The sequence below is a fragment of the Gouania willdenowi genome, chromosome 16 (assembly GCF_900634775.1).
Source record: "Gouania willdenowi chromosome 16, fGouWil2.1, whole genome shotgun sequence".
Classification (NCBI taxonomy): Eukaryota; Metazoa; Chordata; class Actinopteri; order Blenniiformes; family Gobiesocidae; genus Gouania; species Gouania willdenowi.
This window is the reverse complement of record NC_041059.1, coordinates 38,370,988-38,387,270: the sequence shown is the minus strand read 5'-3', so window position 1 is coordinate 38,387,270 and position 16,283 is coordinate 38,370,988. Positions and strand designations below refer to the sequence as shown.

The window sequence follows — 16,283 nt, the reverse complement described above, 5'->3', positions numbered from 1 at the left end:
TGACCCAGAGTTTATGGATAGACTCAGAGTTTGTTAGCCCTCCTTTATGGAATACCCCTCTGGTCTAAAGGGCCGGATTTTGCCCCCTGGCCTTGAGTTTGACACATGTGGTCAAAGAATGTAAACTAGACAATTTCCGCGGAAATTGTGGGAAGGGCCCGAGGGCTGTTGCCGGTTTGAAAGGTGGAAATCCATTAAAAAATGGCCAAACAGTTAAAGTTCCAAGTTTTAGGTGTAAAATGAGAACCTGCAAACCCCACGCTAAAGGAGAATTGGTATTGAAGAGGATGGGTGATGACGAAGAGGTGAATTTTTTAAACATTTCAATGTTTGAATGGTGAAAATCGGTTGAAAAATGACCAAACAGTTAAAGTTTTAAGTTGTGGGTGTGAAATGAGAACCTGCAAACCCCACACAAGAAGATGATTGGTGATGAAGAGGAGGGGTGATGATGAAGAGCTGAATTGGCTCGAGCCACGCTCGATGCAGGACCTCGAGCCCCTAATTACCTTCTAAAAGAAAAGTGAAATGCAGGGGTATTTTGAATTCTATTTCTGTTCTAAATCCTAATTTGATAAATGTACTCGTTTGTTGTCATTTGGTGGTTATTTAAATCGGTAACGGAGCTCAAACTCAAATATGGTCATTGGCTCTTCTACAAGTCATTTAATTAAAATGGCCCCTCTGATTGGCTTTCTCTCTTGTGCAGGCGGTCATTCACACCGTGTCAAATCAAACAAGAACTTCCATTGGCTGCCTAACTCTAGGGCGGGCTTTGTGTACGTAAACCGCATCACCGATAGGCTGCCGTTGTGTGTGGGGGGCGGGACTAAGCGGTGGTTTGACGTTGTGGTAAGTGGTGTAGAAATTACTTTGTGGTCCGCTTTGGGATTGTCCGTCCGTCCCGCTCTGCTCTACGAAGACACTAAAAAGTTGGGAACCGTCATTCTGGGAAACATACGTGGTGATTACAAGCTGATACTCGCCGGTAAACTGCACGGGAGGATGAAAACAACCACTACGAGGCCGCTAGAGGTGAGCAGTGAAGGGATTCTCTAGCTACGAGCTAACGTTAGCCGCTGATTAGCCTGTCTTGAAGTAGCTTGTCGCTAACTAAAGCGACACGATCCAGGCTGTTCGCTGTTTAACCGCATTGCTTTGACTTTTATTGATATTTAGGGCGTCTAAAGTTGGCTTTTAAAGGCGCTGTACCAGCTGACGAAGCGATGAAGCGACGTCCGATTGAACGACTCCAGTGCGTTTATGTAAGCGTCAGTCAGACTTTGTTTACATGGCACTTTGTGTACATCACATTGGAAAGCAACGTGTTCAATACAAGAGGTCAGACTTCTGAACAGTACATACAAAGAGCCATTTTAATATTTAAATATCTCACATTTGACACTTTGTTTACGCCGTACTCTATATACTAAACATTGTCAGGCAGCCTGTTTCAACACAAGAGACGAAACGTTTGGAAAAAGTTCATCTAAAATATCTTTTATGTGCTAAATATTCAGTCACATACATGACATGAGAAAATATAAGTTCGATACTAAAAAGTTAAAAACAAAACATAAAATCATTTAACTATAAATAAGAAGAAATGCAGCGCTTCGTCTCAATTGTTCCAGAAATGAAATTAAAGATGAAATGAAAAGCAGTGATGATAAAAGTACTCTAGGATGGAAACAAAGAAGTTTTTTCACATTTACACCTGAGGTAAAAGAAGCTCATGAAAGCCAACTAAATTTAAAGTATTTTTGATTTTTATGTGTTTTCTGAGCAAATAAGCAGAGCCATATCACATATTGTGTGCATCACAACAATACTATAATGTAGAATACAAAGACCTGTTACCTTGGAAGTTTTAAGGTTAACATTTAATAATATTACTACAACGGCGTACTAGGGTCACATTAAAATAAAAAATAAATCTGAGCATCATGATATTAAAGTCGTAATATTTTGAGCATAGTCACAATTTTATGTGAATAAAGTCATAATTTGATTAGAATTAAGTCGTAATATTTCGAAATTAAAGTCATAATATTTTGAGAAAACAACAATAAACAGTCATAATTTAATGAGAATAAAGCCATACATATTTAAAAGCTTGTAATGGTTTAGAGCTCAGAATTCCCTGTTTAAGTCAATGCAAATAAAACCTAAAGATAAATATAATCTCACTAAATGTTCCACATTCTCCGTAACGCACGAGTGACAACTAAACACACAAGACCCTGTTTGTATTTCATTTTTATTCTAAAAAATTACAATCTTGAAATATTATGACTATATTCTCATTACCACTTTAATCTCTTAGTTCCTAGATTTTTTTTTTTGTGTGTGTGTTTCCTTGTCATCCTTCCTTACCAGAGCAGAGAGTCCCAATCCAGATTAGTTTGTTCTTATTTAAGGAGTCTGTGTGATGTAACGCACCGGCTCAGAAGTGACGCCCACACACACACACACTCTAAAAGCAGTGTTTTTCAAACTTGGGGTCAGGACCCAATGTGGGGTCACTTGGAGTTTAAATGGGGTCCTCGCCTGAAACGTCTCGTAAATGACAAAAGAAAATACTGATTAGAAATACATTTTTGATTCATTTTCAAATTAAAATCTTAAACAACTGGATTCTTCACTTTCATTTTTTTATATATAAATGTGGTTAATAATAATGATAGAATGCAGTTTAAAACAATATGCAACACATAACAATAATAATAACATACTTATCAAACTAATGGCCCGGTGTCCAAATCCGGCACTTTGCAGCATCCAATTCGGCTTGAAGGAGAAAGTAAAAAATAAAACATGAATCATTGTGTAAATGAAACTCAACAATATTTGCAGGGGCTCACGGTTTTCCTGGTGCTTATAGCGCATGATTGCAGTCAACTTTAATGTTGAACTGCTAAAAAAAAACTAAAAACTCTTACAAAATCCTTCAATTTTTCTCAAATTATTATATAGTATATTATAACCATATAATTAAATAGAAATTGGTACAAAATCTAGGAAATTACAAGTGAAAATCCTGCTGGGACTGATATCTATCACTGCTTGGATATTGTCTTGGTGTTTGACGCACGTGCAGTATAACAAACATGTAATTGTTAAAAAAAATGAGTCGACAGAAATTGTTGTTTTCAAAATGGGGTCATGATCCAATAAAGGTCGGGAACCACTGCACTAAAGTATGCTGTAATGGTTCATTCGGTCCACTTAAAGGTCCAGTATTTTGCTATTTTTCACCCATCTCCATTTGTTCTAAGAACCCCAACAACATAGTATTTGAGGGGTATTTTCCCAAACTCGCCTATTTTCCAGAGTTTTAGCCACTGAAAAGTAACTTTCTGAGCGCTCATAAAAACAGGCTGTTTTGGGGCCTTATGCATATTCATGAGTAGGCGTGTATGTAGATGCTGACTCCACACAACAGCTGATCACCAAAGTGATTTTCTTTTGCTATCCAACACACACTTTTGTTATTGTTTTCAGCCAAAAAACTGCACATTACAGTAAAACACATGGCTAAGTATTTAAGAGGCTATTATGATTGTGAGTCAGAAAAACACTGTTTCAGGGTGTGTGTGCAGCAGCAGCAGCGTCAATCAGCTGCTTTAAACATTCACCGGAGCTGCTATGTTGCTTTTTTTATCTTCTCCACTACTAATTACAGAAATAGTCCATTCAAGGTGATAGTCTACTGTTTTGTCCTGATTATCGTAGGTTGATTTCTGACCAATATATTGATAATCGCTGTATTGTCATATCGTGAGATAATCGTTATCGTGAGCTTTGTATCGCGTATGCTAAATGTACTTTCATCAGAGAACATAACTTTGGACCACTCAGCAGCAGTCCAGTCCTTTTTGTCTTTAGCCCAGGCGAGACGCTTCTGACGCTGTCTCTTGTTCACAAGGAAAGTGACAGCTGAAACCAATGTCTTGCATACATCTGTACGTGGTGGTTCTTGAAGCACTGACTCCAGCTACAGTCCACTCTTTGTGAATCTCTCCCATATTTTGAATGGGTTTAGTTTCACAATCCTCTCCAGGGCATGGTTATCACTATTGTTTGTATACTTTTTTCTACCACATCTTTTCCTTCACCTCTCTATTAATGTGCTTGGACACAGAGCTCTGTGAACAGCCATCTTCTTTAGCGATGACCTTTTATGTCTTGCCCTCCTTGTGCAGGGTGTCAATGGTCGTCTTTTGGACAACTGTCATGTCAGCAGTTTTCCCCATCATTGTGTAGCCTACAGAACTAGACTGGAGACCATTTAGAGGTCTTTGCAGGGCACCAGGTGTCTTCAGTGTTAAACTCCTCCACAATATTCTAATTTTCTGAGATACTCAATTTGGGGTTGTTAGTAGTTGTCAGTTATAATTAGGGGTGTGAAAAAAAAAAAATAATTTCAAGATATATTGCAATATTTTTTTTTGGGTGCTGATTTTAAAAAGATTTTTTAATTTAAAAAAATCGATTTTTAAAATTGATTTATTTAATTTTTGGGGGGTATTTAATCAATATTTTTGTGTATTTGTGCACTATTTCAGTGATTACAATGCTTTCAATGTGTTGCAATGGTTACTTGATGCACTTGATTTTATGATGGCAGTGTGTAATGCCTGCAATATTTATGTATGCACAGGCATTTTATTTTCATATAATCTGTTCAGATCAGTGATTAAACTGACACAATAGAATAAATTATTTTTTCTTATTTTTGGGCATTATCAGTAACTCAGGGTGCTTTATCCTTAATGTTTTTTGGGAGTTGATGTACATGTAAATGATTGTGGGAGATGGGCATATGATATCACATCAATTCGATCGCAGGCTTGTGAATCGAATCAAATCGAAATCGCATCGTGACCGACTTTGTGATATCGGCAAACATCGTATCGTCATCCAAACACATCAACATCATATCGTATTGTGATGAAGCTGGTGATTTACACCCCTAATAGGGACAGTTTTAATATTATTGTTATTATTCTGCTGCTCAGTCATTGGATTCAGAGCTGTGTTCTTCTTTTGAAATTGGACTGGAGCTGTTGCTGCCTTCATTCCAGCATCACTGCCATCACAGAGAGCGTTGTGTTACAGTTTGCCTTAAATTATTCAGCTCTTGTATTAGTTTTTTTTTTGTTGACCCTTTTGTTTGCTGCGTAACACAGAAGCTCAGTACAAATCGAAGGAGGGACCCTGGGCTCCTGCACTGATGTTACACAGTTGAAACAACTTCCTTCTTGTCATGGAAACGATGCAGATATCCTCAAACATACAGTTTATTCTCATACAGAGAAGGAAACTTGAATATTGATCTTTGTGTTTATTTCACAAAATGGACATCACCGGACAAAGTTAAGATGAATATTATGATGGCAAGGTTCTCACTGGGACTTTTTACCACTTTTTCCACTAGGGATGGGCGATATGGACTAAAAAAAATTATCCCGATAATTTCTGGTATTTATCACGATAACGATAAACATCACGATAAATAAAAAATTATAAATAAATAAAATAATTCCCAACTTACAGTGTAAACAGGTTCCTTACAAACACAAATAAATGTGAATACATCAACACTAGACATATTTAAAAAGGGCTACAATAGCTGCTGACTCAAAGAGCTCATGAGCTGATATTTTATGGAATATATTAGTGCATGTGGATCACTTTAATAGTGTTATTGTAAGTAATTCATTTATTTCCTCACTTAAAATGAAATTATTTTCTAAAAAAAAAAAGCACATGAAAAGCAAAAACAACTCCATAAATGTTTTTACTGTTACATGAATCTTGTGTTAATAGACCAGTCTGTGTGTCGGTGTGTTAGCTTAGCATAGTTAGCTTTAGTAGAGTTTCCAGTTCATAATCGTTGCTACGGGTTCATCTCTGTCCCTGTGTTTGTGGAACTTTGGGTGCATCTGACGGAGGAGCTTGGACTGGTTCACTTTGTTGGATGGTTATCTGGTTTTAACCAAATTGCGGCCCATGATGTATCGCAGCTTCAGGTAACCGTGACGTAGCCTGTGGGTGTGTGAGGGTTGAGGGGCCGAAGCTGCGGTGGTGCACACCGCTGCCGCGGAGGCTTCGCTGCGTTTCAAAAGTGCGAGGCAGTGAAAAATGAAACGTCAGATTAATCGTTTAAAAAATAATAATTTATCCCAGCCCTACATTTTTAGTATAGATCCTCCACTAGGAATGTGCGATATTTTATTGTTTATCATTTATCGTCAAAACATTCTCACCGGTAAGAATATGTCATCCCACGATATAAATGATAAATTCCCATGTCAGAAATTAGCGAGGGCCACGGGCCATTTGTACCTCAATTTAGCCAAAAATCCTAAAAAAAAAAAAACGATTTCCATGGGCCAAAACTACCCCTGTTTGTTGTCAAAAACTAAATATGCTCTGGAGCAGAACGCCGTTTATGGAAGCTCTGCCGCGGGGCCTCCATGGTGTGAACTGCCACCGCCCCCTACACACACCGCCGTCTGTGTGTGTGAGGCGCTCGTCTCTGCTACCTGAAGCTGCTGTGCTGCGATACATCATGGACCGCTACTTGGTTAAGACCAGATAACCATTCAACAAAGGGAACTGATTCAAGTTCCTCCGTCAGATCCACTCAAAGTTCCACAAACACGGGGACAGAGATGAACATGTAGCAACAGTTATGAACTGGAAACTCAACTAAAGCTAACCCACCGACACACATAGCTAATGCTAACCTCTCTATAGGAAATCAGAGATATTTATCAATCAAAACTCTATGTAACTCATTATCAAATATGAAATAAACAAGATTCATCAGCAGTAGAAAACACTATTGGAGTTATTTATTTATTTTTTTAGAAAATAAATAATAAAAAGTAATCCACATGCACAAATAAATTCCATAAAATATCAGCTCAAGAACTCTGAGTCAGCAGCTATTGTAGCCTTTTTTTAATGTGTCTAGTGTTGATGCATTAACATTCATTTGTGTTTGTAAGGAACCTGTTTACACTAAGTTGTGAATGTTTTTTTATTTTTATTTTTTTTTATTTATTACCTTAATTTTTATTGTTATCGTGACAATACCAGAAATTATCGGGATAATTTTTTTAGTCAATATAGCCCATCTCTATCCTCCAATACGCGCTTTTCAAATTATGTGGGATCTGCAGTAATATTGGGACAGTTATGGACACGCCCCCCACACACTAATTATGAAGCGTACCATTTACATTGGATGGTGATTATGGGTTACAAAACTGAGGATGCACAGATTGGCCGGCCAATCAATCAGTGCCGATTTCCTTTATGTGCCTTGCATATGAAACTGTTTTTTTCTACCTCCACAAAGGTCTTAAAGTCTTCTGCTCTGAGGGGGGCTTCGTCCGGGGTCACGCCCTTGGGGGTTCCCGGTCCCAGGGGGTTGCTCTTGGGGACCGGCGGGCTTGGCCGGCTGGCTTGGCCGGTCCTGGCGGGGGTCTTCCGGGGTGGGTGGTGCGGGCCGCGCTCCTGCATACCAGTGGGTGCGGCGTGGGGTGGCCCCTGCTTGGGCGGTACCCAAAGTACCACCTCTGGTTTGCGCGCGCCGCATGCCGGTGTGGTGGTCTGGCTGGGCCCTTGGGGGTGGGTGGGGAGGCGGGGGGACCTTAGCAATAACTGAGGCGCATCGTGCTCGCGGTGTCCAAAAAGGGTGACCTGGGGCGCTTTGGGGGGCTGGGCCGGTGTGCCTGGAGGCTGGCGGTGCGTCGTCCCCTCGTTGCCCAGGGTGGCCGGGGGTGTGGTTGTTGTCCTCGGGCATGCTGCTCCCGGTGCTGCTTCTATTCCGGGTCCTTCTGGCCTGGGGCCCGGTCCCTGCTGGCTCTGGGCCCACTGACGGGTGCCTGCCAGCTGCTCGTTCATCGCGGCTCTGGCCGTCTGCTGGGCGTGGGCCTTGGCCCTGGCCCCTCTGCTCGGGTCTCGGGCGGGGGGCTCTCTGGGCCCTCCCCTCGCGGGATTGGGTGCAGGGGTGGTGGGGTGGATGTCGGTGGGGTGTTAGGGGTTGGAGGAGGTGGCTGAGTGCGCCGGCTCCTCGGCTTCTAGGTGCTTTCTCGGGTGTGTATGTGGGGGGGCGATGGCTGCCTCTCGGCTTGGTGTCTGGGGGGCTGCTCGGCCGGGGGGGGGTTGCCCTGGCTCCCTGGCCCCCACTCTTTCTGCTATTCTGGCTGCATCCTCGAGTCCAGGGCAGCGCTTGGGTTTACAGTGGCAGTATCTTGCACATACTGTACATTGGTCTATGATGCACTGGCATGCCTTGGACTGTGGGATAAAACTTGTAGTGGGCTTAACTTTAGACACGTTTATCCCAAACACCTGTTTCAGGTATTACCACCACCATTATAGTTAAGTCTAACTCTTCCCCACCCTTCCATTTCTCTACCTTGAATCGCTCCTCCCTGCTCTCTTCCCCCTCCACCTCCCCCCCACCCCCTCACCTAGGTGTAACACTGCCCTATCGTGTTTCTTACCCTTCCTTAGGGAGGGCTGGTGATGGTCACAATTATGCAATAAAATAATGCAATTTATTTAAATGCAATAACGAAAAAAAAAAAAATGCAATGTGGTCTAAAAAAGATCGCACTTCTTGTAGCGTTGACCTTTGACAGCATGTGCAAACAAAAAAAAAAGTAAATGTCATTGAAATCCGTGAAAATGATAAAGTTCACTTTTAATTTGAAACGCCTTCATTGATAAACAATATAACAGGTTAATTTAATTAGATTATTGCAGTGTGACTGAGGATCGGCCGCATTCTGACTGAGTCACAGTTAAAATCTCTATCCTTGATCATCATCATCTTCATCATCATCGCTGTAAAGCGTGACAGAGTTAGATGCTGGAGATATGAGGAAATAACATGTCCACAGAGCGTAATGTTTACAGTGAAACACAACCATTGGTTTCCATAATATACAGTTTTAAATATCAATTGTTTAAAGCAACCTGAGCTGAGCCTTATTGAAATATGTGTGGTCCATCCTCATCTGCATATGACAACTTGTTTCACTCTGTAGTGGATCAAACTGTGACTTTACATTGGACAGTATGAAAATAGATGAATCACTGTGACCAACGTGGACAGAAGTCTGCATCTGTCACGAGTCTGTGTGGCTTCAAATGTAACTAGATCCATATTTCTAGTGCAATATAATGTTTCACTTTATGGGGGCGCTGCACTTATTCCAGGGTTTGAAGCGCATAAGAGGAAAAGGACTTACGCACACCGGAGAATGTGCATGAAGACAGATTTGAATGGGAACACCCACATTTCAGGGATGCTCAGCCCACAGTGCGTAACTGGGATGAAGGTGCGCAGCGACTGACTTAAGTACAGAGGGAGAATAGCGAGCAGCCAAAAACAGCGCTGCTGCACGGTTTTTTTGGACTTACGCACATGGGAGAATAGAGCCCCAATAAGACTGAAAACAACTAACTTTTGTCATGTTCATTCTGTCATTACCTGTTGATTATATTATTTACTCCAAACTCTGTGATTTTCTTTATTTGTAAAACTAAATACTGCTGTGCACTTTATTTTTGGCAAAGAGCTCCAAAAAGGTCTGAAGTGGAACCTTTTGGTCATGTTTATAAGACTAAAGGAAGTGATGTAGTTTAGTATTTTGGACAGCAATGTTCTAAACTTTTAATTCATATACTACCCCATGTGCAGTTAAAACAATACATTTGTTTTGTTCAATGTTTTACAATAGATATAAGATTGGAACATTCAAGGTGTGTGTTGTCAGTTATAAAAATAAAAAAAAAATCGGAATCCTCCAAAATCGGTATCAGCAGGTCAGGTTTTTAAAAAATCGGTGACCAGTGATGGCCAAAAAATCGGTGCACCCCGAGAAACAGTGTTTAGGGCCTCCTCCTGAATATATTTATTTCTACACTTTTTATCTTGTCTGGTCATATTCCGCCCGGGACATAGACGGTATTGTATTTTGACCTTATGTTCTAATCATGATAATTTCCATTATCATTATTATGAACTTAAAAACACATTATAAAACCCCATGTTTTTAATGCTTTAATTTGTTTATAATCCACTTTCTCTCAAGTACCCCCTTCAGTGCCATCGTGTACCCCTGTACCCCCATTTGAGAAACAGAATACATTTCAATTTGCTTTTTTAATTCAAAGTGAAGGCATGTTAATGAGAGAATAGATACTACATATATGGTATGTTGTAATACAGTTAAACATTTTTTTAACTAAATGAAATGCAATTTGACAGAAGGATTAAGGAGTCACCAAGGATTAAGGAGTGACTCATCAATTTCATATTATTTAGCTGTATTTGCACTAAAATCTCTCAAGATTTGACGTCTGTCCTTTTGCTAAAGTTGCTACAAGATAGATTGTGAAACATAACAAAATATGTTGGCGAGGGTTTAGTGCAGGGGTCTCAAACTCAAATTACCTGGGGGCCACAGTAGGCAGAGTCTGGGTGAGGCTGGGCCGCATCAGGTATTCCACAAAAAAACTCTGGTAAAAAAAATAAGGTAACACTTAATTTAGGGAACACCTATTAACCATTAATTAGTTGCTTATTAGCATGCATATTTGTAACATATTGACTCTTAATTAGTCATTATTAAGGATTTATTAATGCCTTGTTCTGCATGGCCTTAATATACAACCATTAAGCCATTAACTAAGAGTTTTCCCTCAATAACCTCAGAATTATTACGTATTAGTATTAAGTAAGGAAGTTGTATAGGAATTACAATCTTAACATGCTAGGGTTAGGGTTAGGGTTAAGGTTAACCCAAACCCTAATCCTAACCCTAACCCTCTTTGGACTGTGAGACTGCCATTAAGTGTATAATAAGGCATGAATAAGTACTTAATATTGCTAATTAAGAGCCAATATGTTACTAATGCTAATAAGCAACTAACTAATGGTTAATAGATGTTCCCTAAGTGTTACCAAAAATAAAATCTTCATAAACGTCATTACTAACAGTTCTTTAAAGGTAGGGTAGGCAATTTTTGAAAGCTAGCATGATTTTGAATGTAGCCTCCCTGACGACTCCGCCTTTACCCCGCTCCCCTCTGTGCTCCGTCTCACTCACATGCATGCGCACAGCTGCTGCAGAAGCGGAGCTCAGCTCATCGTTTGTATTGTGTAGAAACGTTGTCTCATGTCTCATTCTGCAGTAAGTAAACACTAGACTTTACCAAAAACACTGTTTTAACTCTGTCAGCGGTGACGAGCTTTCAGTGTGAGCTTGTACATGCGAGGGATCGAGAACGAGCAGGGAAACGGGGATACGTGATTTTTTTTTCTATTGATTGAAGTTATTACAGGTTTACAGCTGCTACAGATAACACATTTTCTTCGTTCCTTTTTCAGAGCACATAAGATCTTAATTTCTGTCAGAGCATAAAGACAATTTCAACCCAAAACTTAAAAAGTGTATCTGGAGAAAATTGCCTACCCTAGCTTTAATTTCAAGTATTGCATAAACAACTTTGGTGAAAAAAAATTAAATCTTCATAAATGTCGTTACTAACAATTCTTTAATTTCAATGGGTTTTTCTGAACATGAACTGCCCTTCATGTATTTCGTGATGACATGAACATCATTACATTTGTAGATGGTAGAAAGTACCAAGATAGAAAGCGGAAAAAAGGCGATCGCCAGTGGAGTGTTTACTATCCTTCGGGACAGTGGGACATTAACCGATTATAGCCGATATAAACCATGGGATGCAACCATAGAGACGTTATTTACTGGCTTTTATTTTCTATAATAACCCCATGGAATCAGCTGTACGTTCTAGCCAACACTGATGTTTCATTGACTATAACCAAGGCGGGTAGGTTCCCTATGAGCCCCCAGCCTCGGAAGCTGGCTGGGTGGGTGGTTCCATTGGAGGTGTGCTTCCCTTGGTGACATCGTCAATGCACAATGCTGTAAAGTGCCATTCATATTGTAACAGACTGGGTTCTATTTAACTAGTTTAATCAATGTTTAACAGGTGTTGTGGTTTCTCATGCATTTGAAGCATCGTTACGTGCAGCTTTCTCTGCCAATATTCGTCTTTGTTTGCATGTGTTCTGCGTGTTGATTGGCTGGGAGGCCAGGGAAGGGCGGGCGTAAGCGGAGAATGAGGGGTACATAATGTTTTAACGACTTCCATTAAAGGCCGATAAACTTCTGATAACGCTCAAGTCATGTCATTACAATACAGTATAAAACACACAGGCCACATTAACATTACATTTTCACATTGTCCTGCGGGCCACAAATTATCGCGGGCCGCGAGAATGAGACCTCTGGTTTAGTGTGTATAATAGATATTTCCATTTAAGGAGGTGAAGTCCGACAATGTATAACGTCATATTTTGTGCGAGAATTGACATTTTGATCTCTAAGCATTTCTTTACGAAAACCAATTGCGTGATAATTTTCCAAAACCTGCATGTGAGGCTATACTCCAGAAAAAATGCGTCTGGCGGCCCTCGGTCTAATTTCATGTGGCCCCCAAAGTGAACTTACAAAATTAAAAATACACAAAACAAAAGCAAGAAAAGACAAGGAAAACACAGAAAAATCTCCAAAACACACAAAACTATTTAAATAATGAACAAAACAACAACAGTAATACACAAAATTACTCAAACAAATATACAAAATTACAGAAAATGACAACAAAAGTACACAAAAGATTAAAAAAAAAAAAAACACACAAAAAATGACTCCACAAACCCACAATACTAGCAAACAATCAAAACAACATCAGAAATTACTCCAAAAACACCAAACGACAACACAAATACACAATGACTTAAAGGAAATACACAAATAAACGACAACAGAAATGCACAAAAAGCCTCATAACATGCAAGAAAACAACAAACATACACAGAATGTTTCCTGTGCTAAAGTTCAGATTGGTCATTATTCGAAATGCTGACATGAATGTTGATCGTGTGGCCCTTCGATCAAACAAACACATTTTTGTGGCCCCAGCTGTGATTGAAGTTGCCCACTGATGCTATGCTCGATATCGGATTGCAATTTCAACTTTAATTTGTTTAAAAAATAAAGTAAAAATAAGTTAAATCAGTTTTTTTGTCACAGAGGATACTGAACCCTAAATATGGAGTGACATCATCATCATCATATTATGTCACAGTGATAATAAAAAGGCTGATTGGTGCAAATTTGGACTTTTCATACATTCACATGTATTGTTGACATTAAGTGTGCTGCTGCTTCTTTTGAGATGGAGATACCAGTCCCACATATTGGGGTTAGCTTAGCACATAGCAGCAGCAGGGTGTCCTTAAGCAGCTCATGACTCTAGCCGGTTTGTGTTAGAGGAACATGATGTTTTTTTAAATGAAAAAGCAAATACTGGCATGCTTTACCTGTATGTGTTTGGCCTTATGTGTGTTGGTTCCCAAACATTATCATTGATAACAGATATCCAATTAGAACAGAGGAACATTTTGTGCAAGTTATTTATGAGCAGAATCAGATGTCAAAGCCCAACAGTGTCACTTAGTTTGTGGTGTTGTGCTGTGTAACACACAGTAAAGCAGGAGGTAGAAAAAACAAAAAAGAAGCTCCAATCATTCTCTAAAAACTTTTTTTTGTTGTACTACAAAAGATGAAGAAGAAAGTCACATTAAACATGTTTTTTATTAGCTGTGTGTATAGCGCCTTCTATTGTCTTTTTTGACCCATTTTGGCGTCAGTTTACACATTTTCGTTTCACAGTTTTTCCCTAATCAGAGTTCATTACAGGCTGGTAAATTCCCTGAAATTGTGCCAAACATGCTTAATAGAGTTAATGGAGTTAATTAACTGTTGTAATGAGATTGGCCATCCATCTGTTTTTGCTACACTTGCTAACGCTAACATTAGACTACATTTTGTTTTAAGTAATAATTATAAATAATTCTAATTGCAATATGGTTATTTGCATTTCAGGAAATGAATTCTGCATTTCCGTTTCTTTTATTTTTTTTGCAAAATCTGAGGTCCTACATAAATGGGGATTAACTTGTGCACTCTGTCTTGATGTTTGGGTTCACTCTTCATCCTAAACTACCAGAGGGGTATTCCATAAAGCGTGTTATGTTCAAACTCTGAGTATGTTCAGGCTCAAATAAGGGAAACTCTGAGTATCTCATTCCTAAACGCGAGGTATGTTCTTCTCTGAGTATGTTACCATGGCAACATTGTCCGTAAACTAAACCTGGTCACTGGCAGGTTTTATCAAAGAAACCCTGGGTTTCTACCTGGCTCCGCCCACCTGAACACCGTTTCAGAACACTTTAATGAACGTTTACACTTTTCTCTGAAACACATTAGTAACATCACACACCACAGACGTGTTCACATCATTAATAATGTTGTGTTGCTTTACGGTTTTTTTTTTTGTTTTGTGTGCAAACGGTAGTTTTCTTTCTAACATTATAGATGTAGATCATTAAGTGAAAGTCACTGAGAGGTTGATCTGCATTAAAACATTTACTGACGTCTGTAGTAAAGTTCTCTGAATAAAAACCTGTGGATAATATAAAGGAGGAGATGATCATTTAAATGAATCCACGTTTAAGGCTCGATTGTTGTTTTATATTGTTATACAGTTAAATCTGTAGATCACGGCTCTTTGAAGGTACATATGATGGTGCAGTGAGTTGTGATGCTGCTCTTGGAAGCGGTGGGTTGTGGGTTCACGTCCCGCTTCAGTGTTTTTTTTATGACATTTTTTAGGACGTCGAGATGACCCTGGTGACAATATTACATTAGATATCAAGCGGCATTTACTGTCTTAATATCCAGTGTAACAGGAGAGCTCTCTATGTAGCCATCCTATGCTGCTGACACGTCTCCTTAGACACATTTTATTCATATTATTCACCGCTCGTCACATCACTGAAGCAATAAAGTGATGAAGCGATCAAAAAGTGTGACTAATTACAGGTGATTTCAGCCACTATAGTCACTGAAGACTGAACACACCTTTAGAACAGGCTCATATTCCTCAAACACCGGCTTATTTCACCCATTACGGTGAATAAATCACTATTTTCCGGGTGGTTGCCATGGCAGCTCGACTCATCTTTGATCCATTGATGATGGCTTTTTATCGCACGCGTGCACGTCAGTAACCCAAGGTTTACATACTCAGGGTTGATTGACCCACTTCATACCAGCTGTAATGGAATCCGACACCCAGAGTTTCCCATCGCTGGCTATGTTGACCCAGAGTTTATGGATAGACTCAGAGTTTGACCCTCCTTTATGGAATACCCCTCTGGTTACAGCATTCTCGTCACAAAACCCACACGACTTCTCGTTGTCAACGTACACATTAGGGTGGTTCACATAATTACTTTTCATCAAATTTTGCCTTGTTCCAATTGACATTGTAACTTTAGCATTTGGAGCAAAAATAGAGTCAATTGCTGCACATTGAGGGGAGAGACATTTTTTTTTACAATATTGATGTTTTTACTATTTTCAGGAATAGTGTTTGACCTGTTCTAATGTTCTTACTCATTTAATATAAATACAGGTTGAAACTATTAAAAACATACTTACTTTTATATTGTTTAAGTTTCTGATATCTGTGAAATAAAAATTGCGAAAAAGTGTGCCACCCTCACTGACGTTACATTGGGGCTGGCGATAAGGACCAAAATTCATATCTCAATATTTTTTCTCAAAATGACAATATACAATATAAATCTTCATAATTTTAATTCCATTAAAGTTTTCCCAGAAAGACAATTCTGGGTTAAATTTGCTGATGCAAAATGCCACACAGGCTGATATAACATCACAGTCTGTTAAGATTGGTAAAAAAAAACACAACTACTTGTGTGTGTATCACAAACAGAGGCCACTAGCAGTCCCCAAAAGTAAATGCGCAAAATGACAGCAAAAAATCCACAAAATGACTACAAAAAACACTAATTAACAGAGAAATACCCAAAAATACAAAAAAGAACAACAAAAATACACAACGAAAACCTACAAAAACTTACAAACGGAGAAATACGCAAAAGAACACAAAAGGACACAAAAAGAGGAAAAAATGCACAATGGGACAGCAGAAATATGTAAAAGAACAAAATAAAAAAAAGAACAATACACAAGGGGAACATACATACCAAAAAATACACAAAACAACATCCAAAATTAGAACGAGTATTTTAATAGATAATAAACTATCAAATGTATATATATTGATAT

At 39.2% G+C, this 16,283-nt stretch overlaps 1 protein-coding gene across 2 annotated transcripts in view; it reads left to right on the top strand.

Annotated features, from left to right (window-relative positions):
* Positions 1 to 848: 848 nt before the first annotated feature.
* Positions 849 to 16,283, top strand: part of otud7b (OTU deubiquitinase 7B) — a 73,821-nt gene continuing 58,386 nt past the window's right edge. The window contains exon 1 of one of the 2 annotated variants that reach the window (XM_028470981.1): positions 849 to 1,035. The gene's annotated coding sequence lies outside the window, so the exon portion shown is untranslated. Of the gene's footprint in view, positions 1,036 to 1,204; positions 1,266 to 16,283 lie in introns of those variants that run through there. The other variant, XM_028470982.1, reaches the window with a different exon arrangement.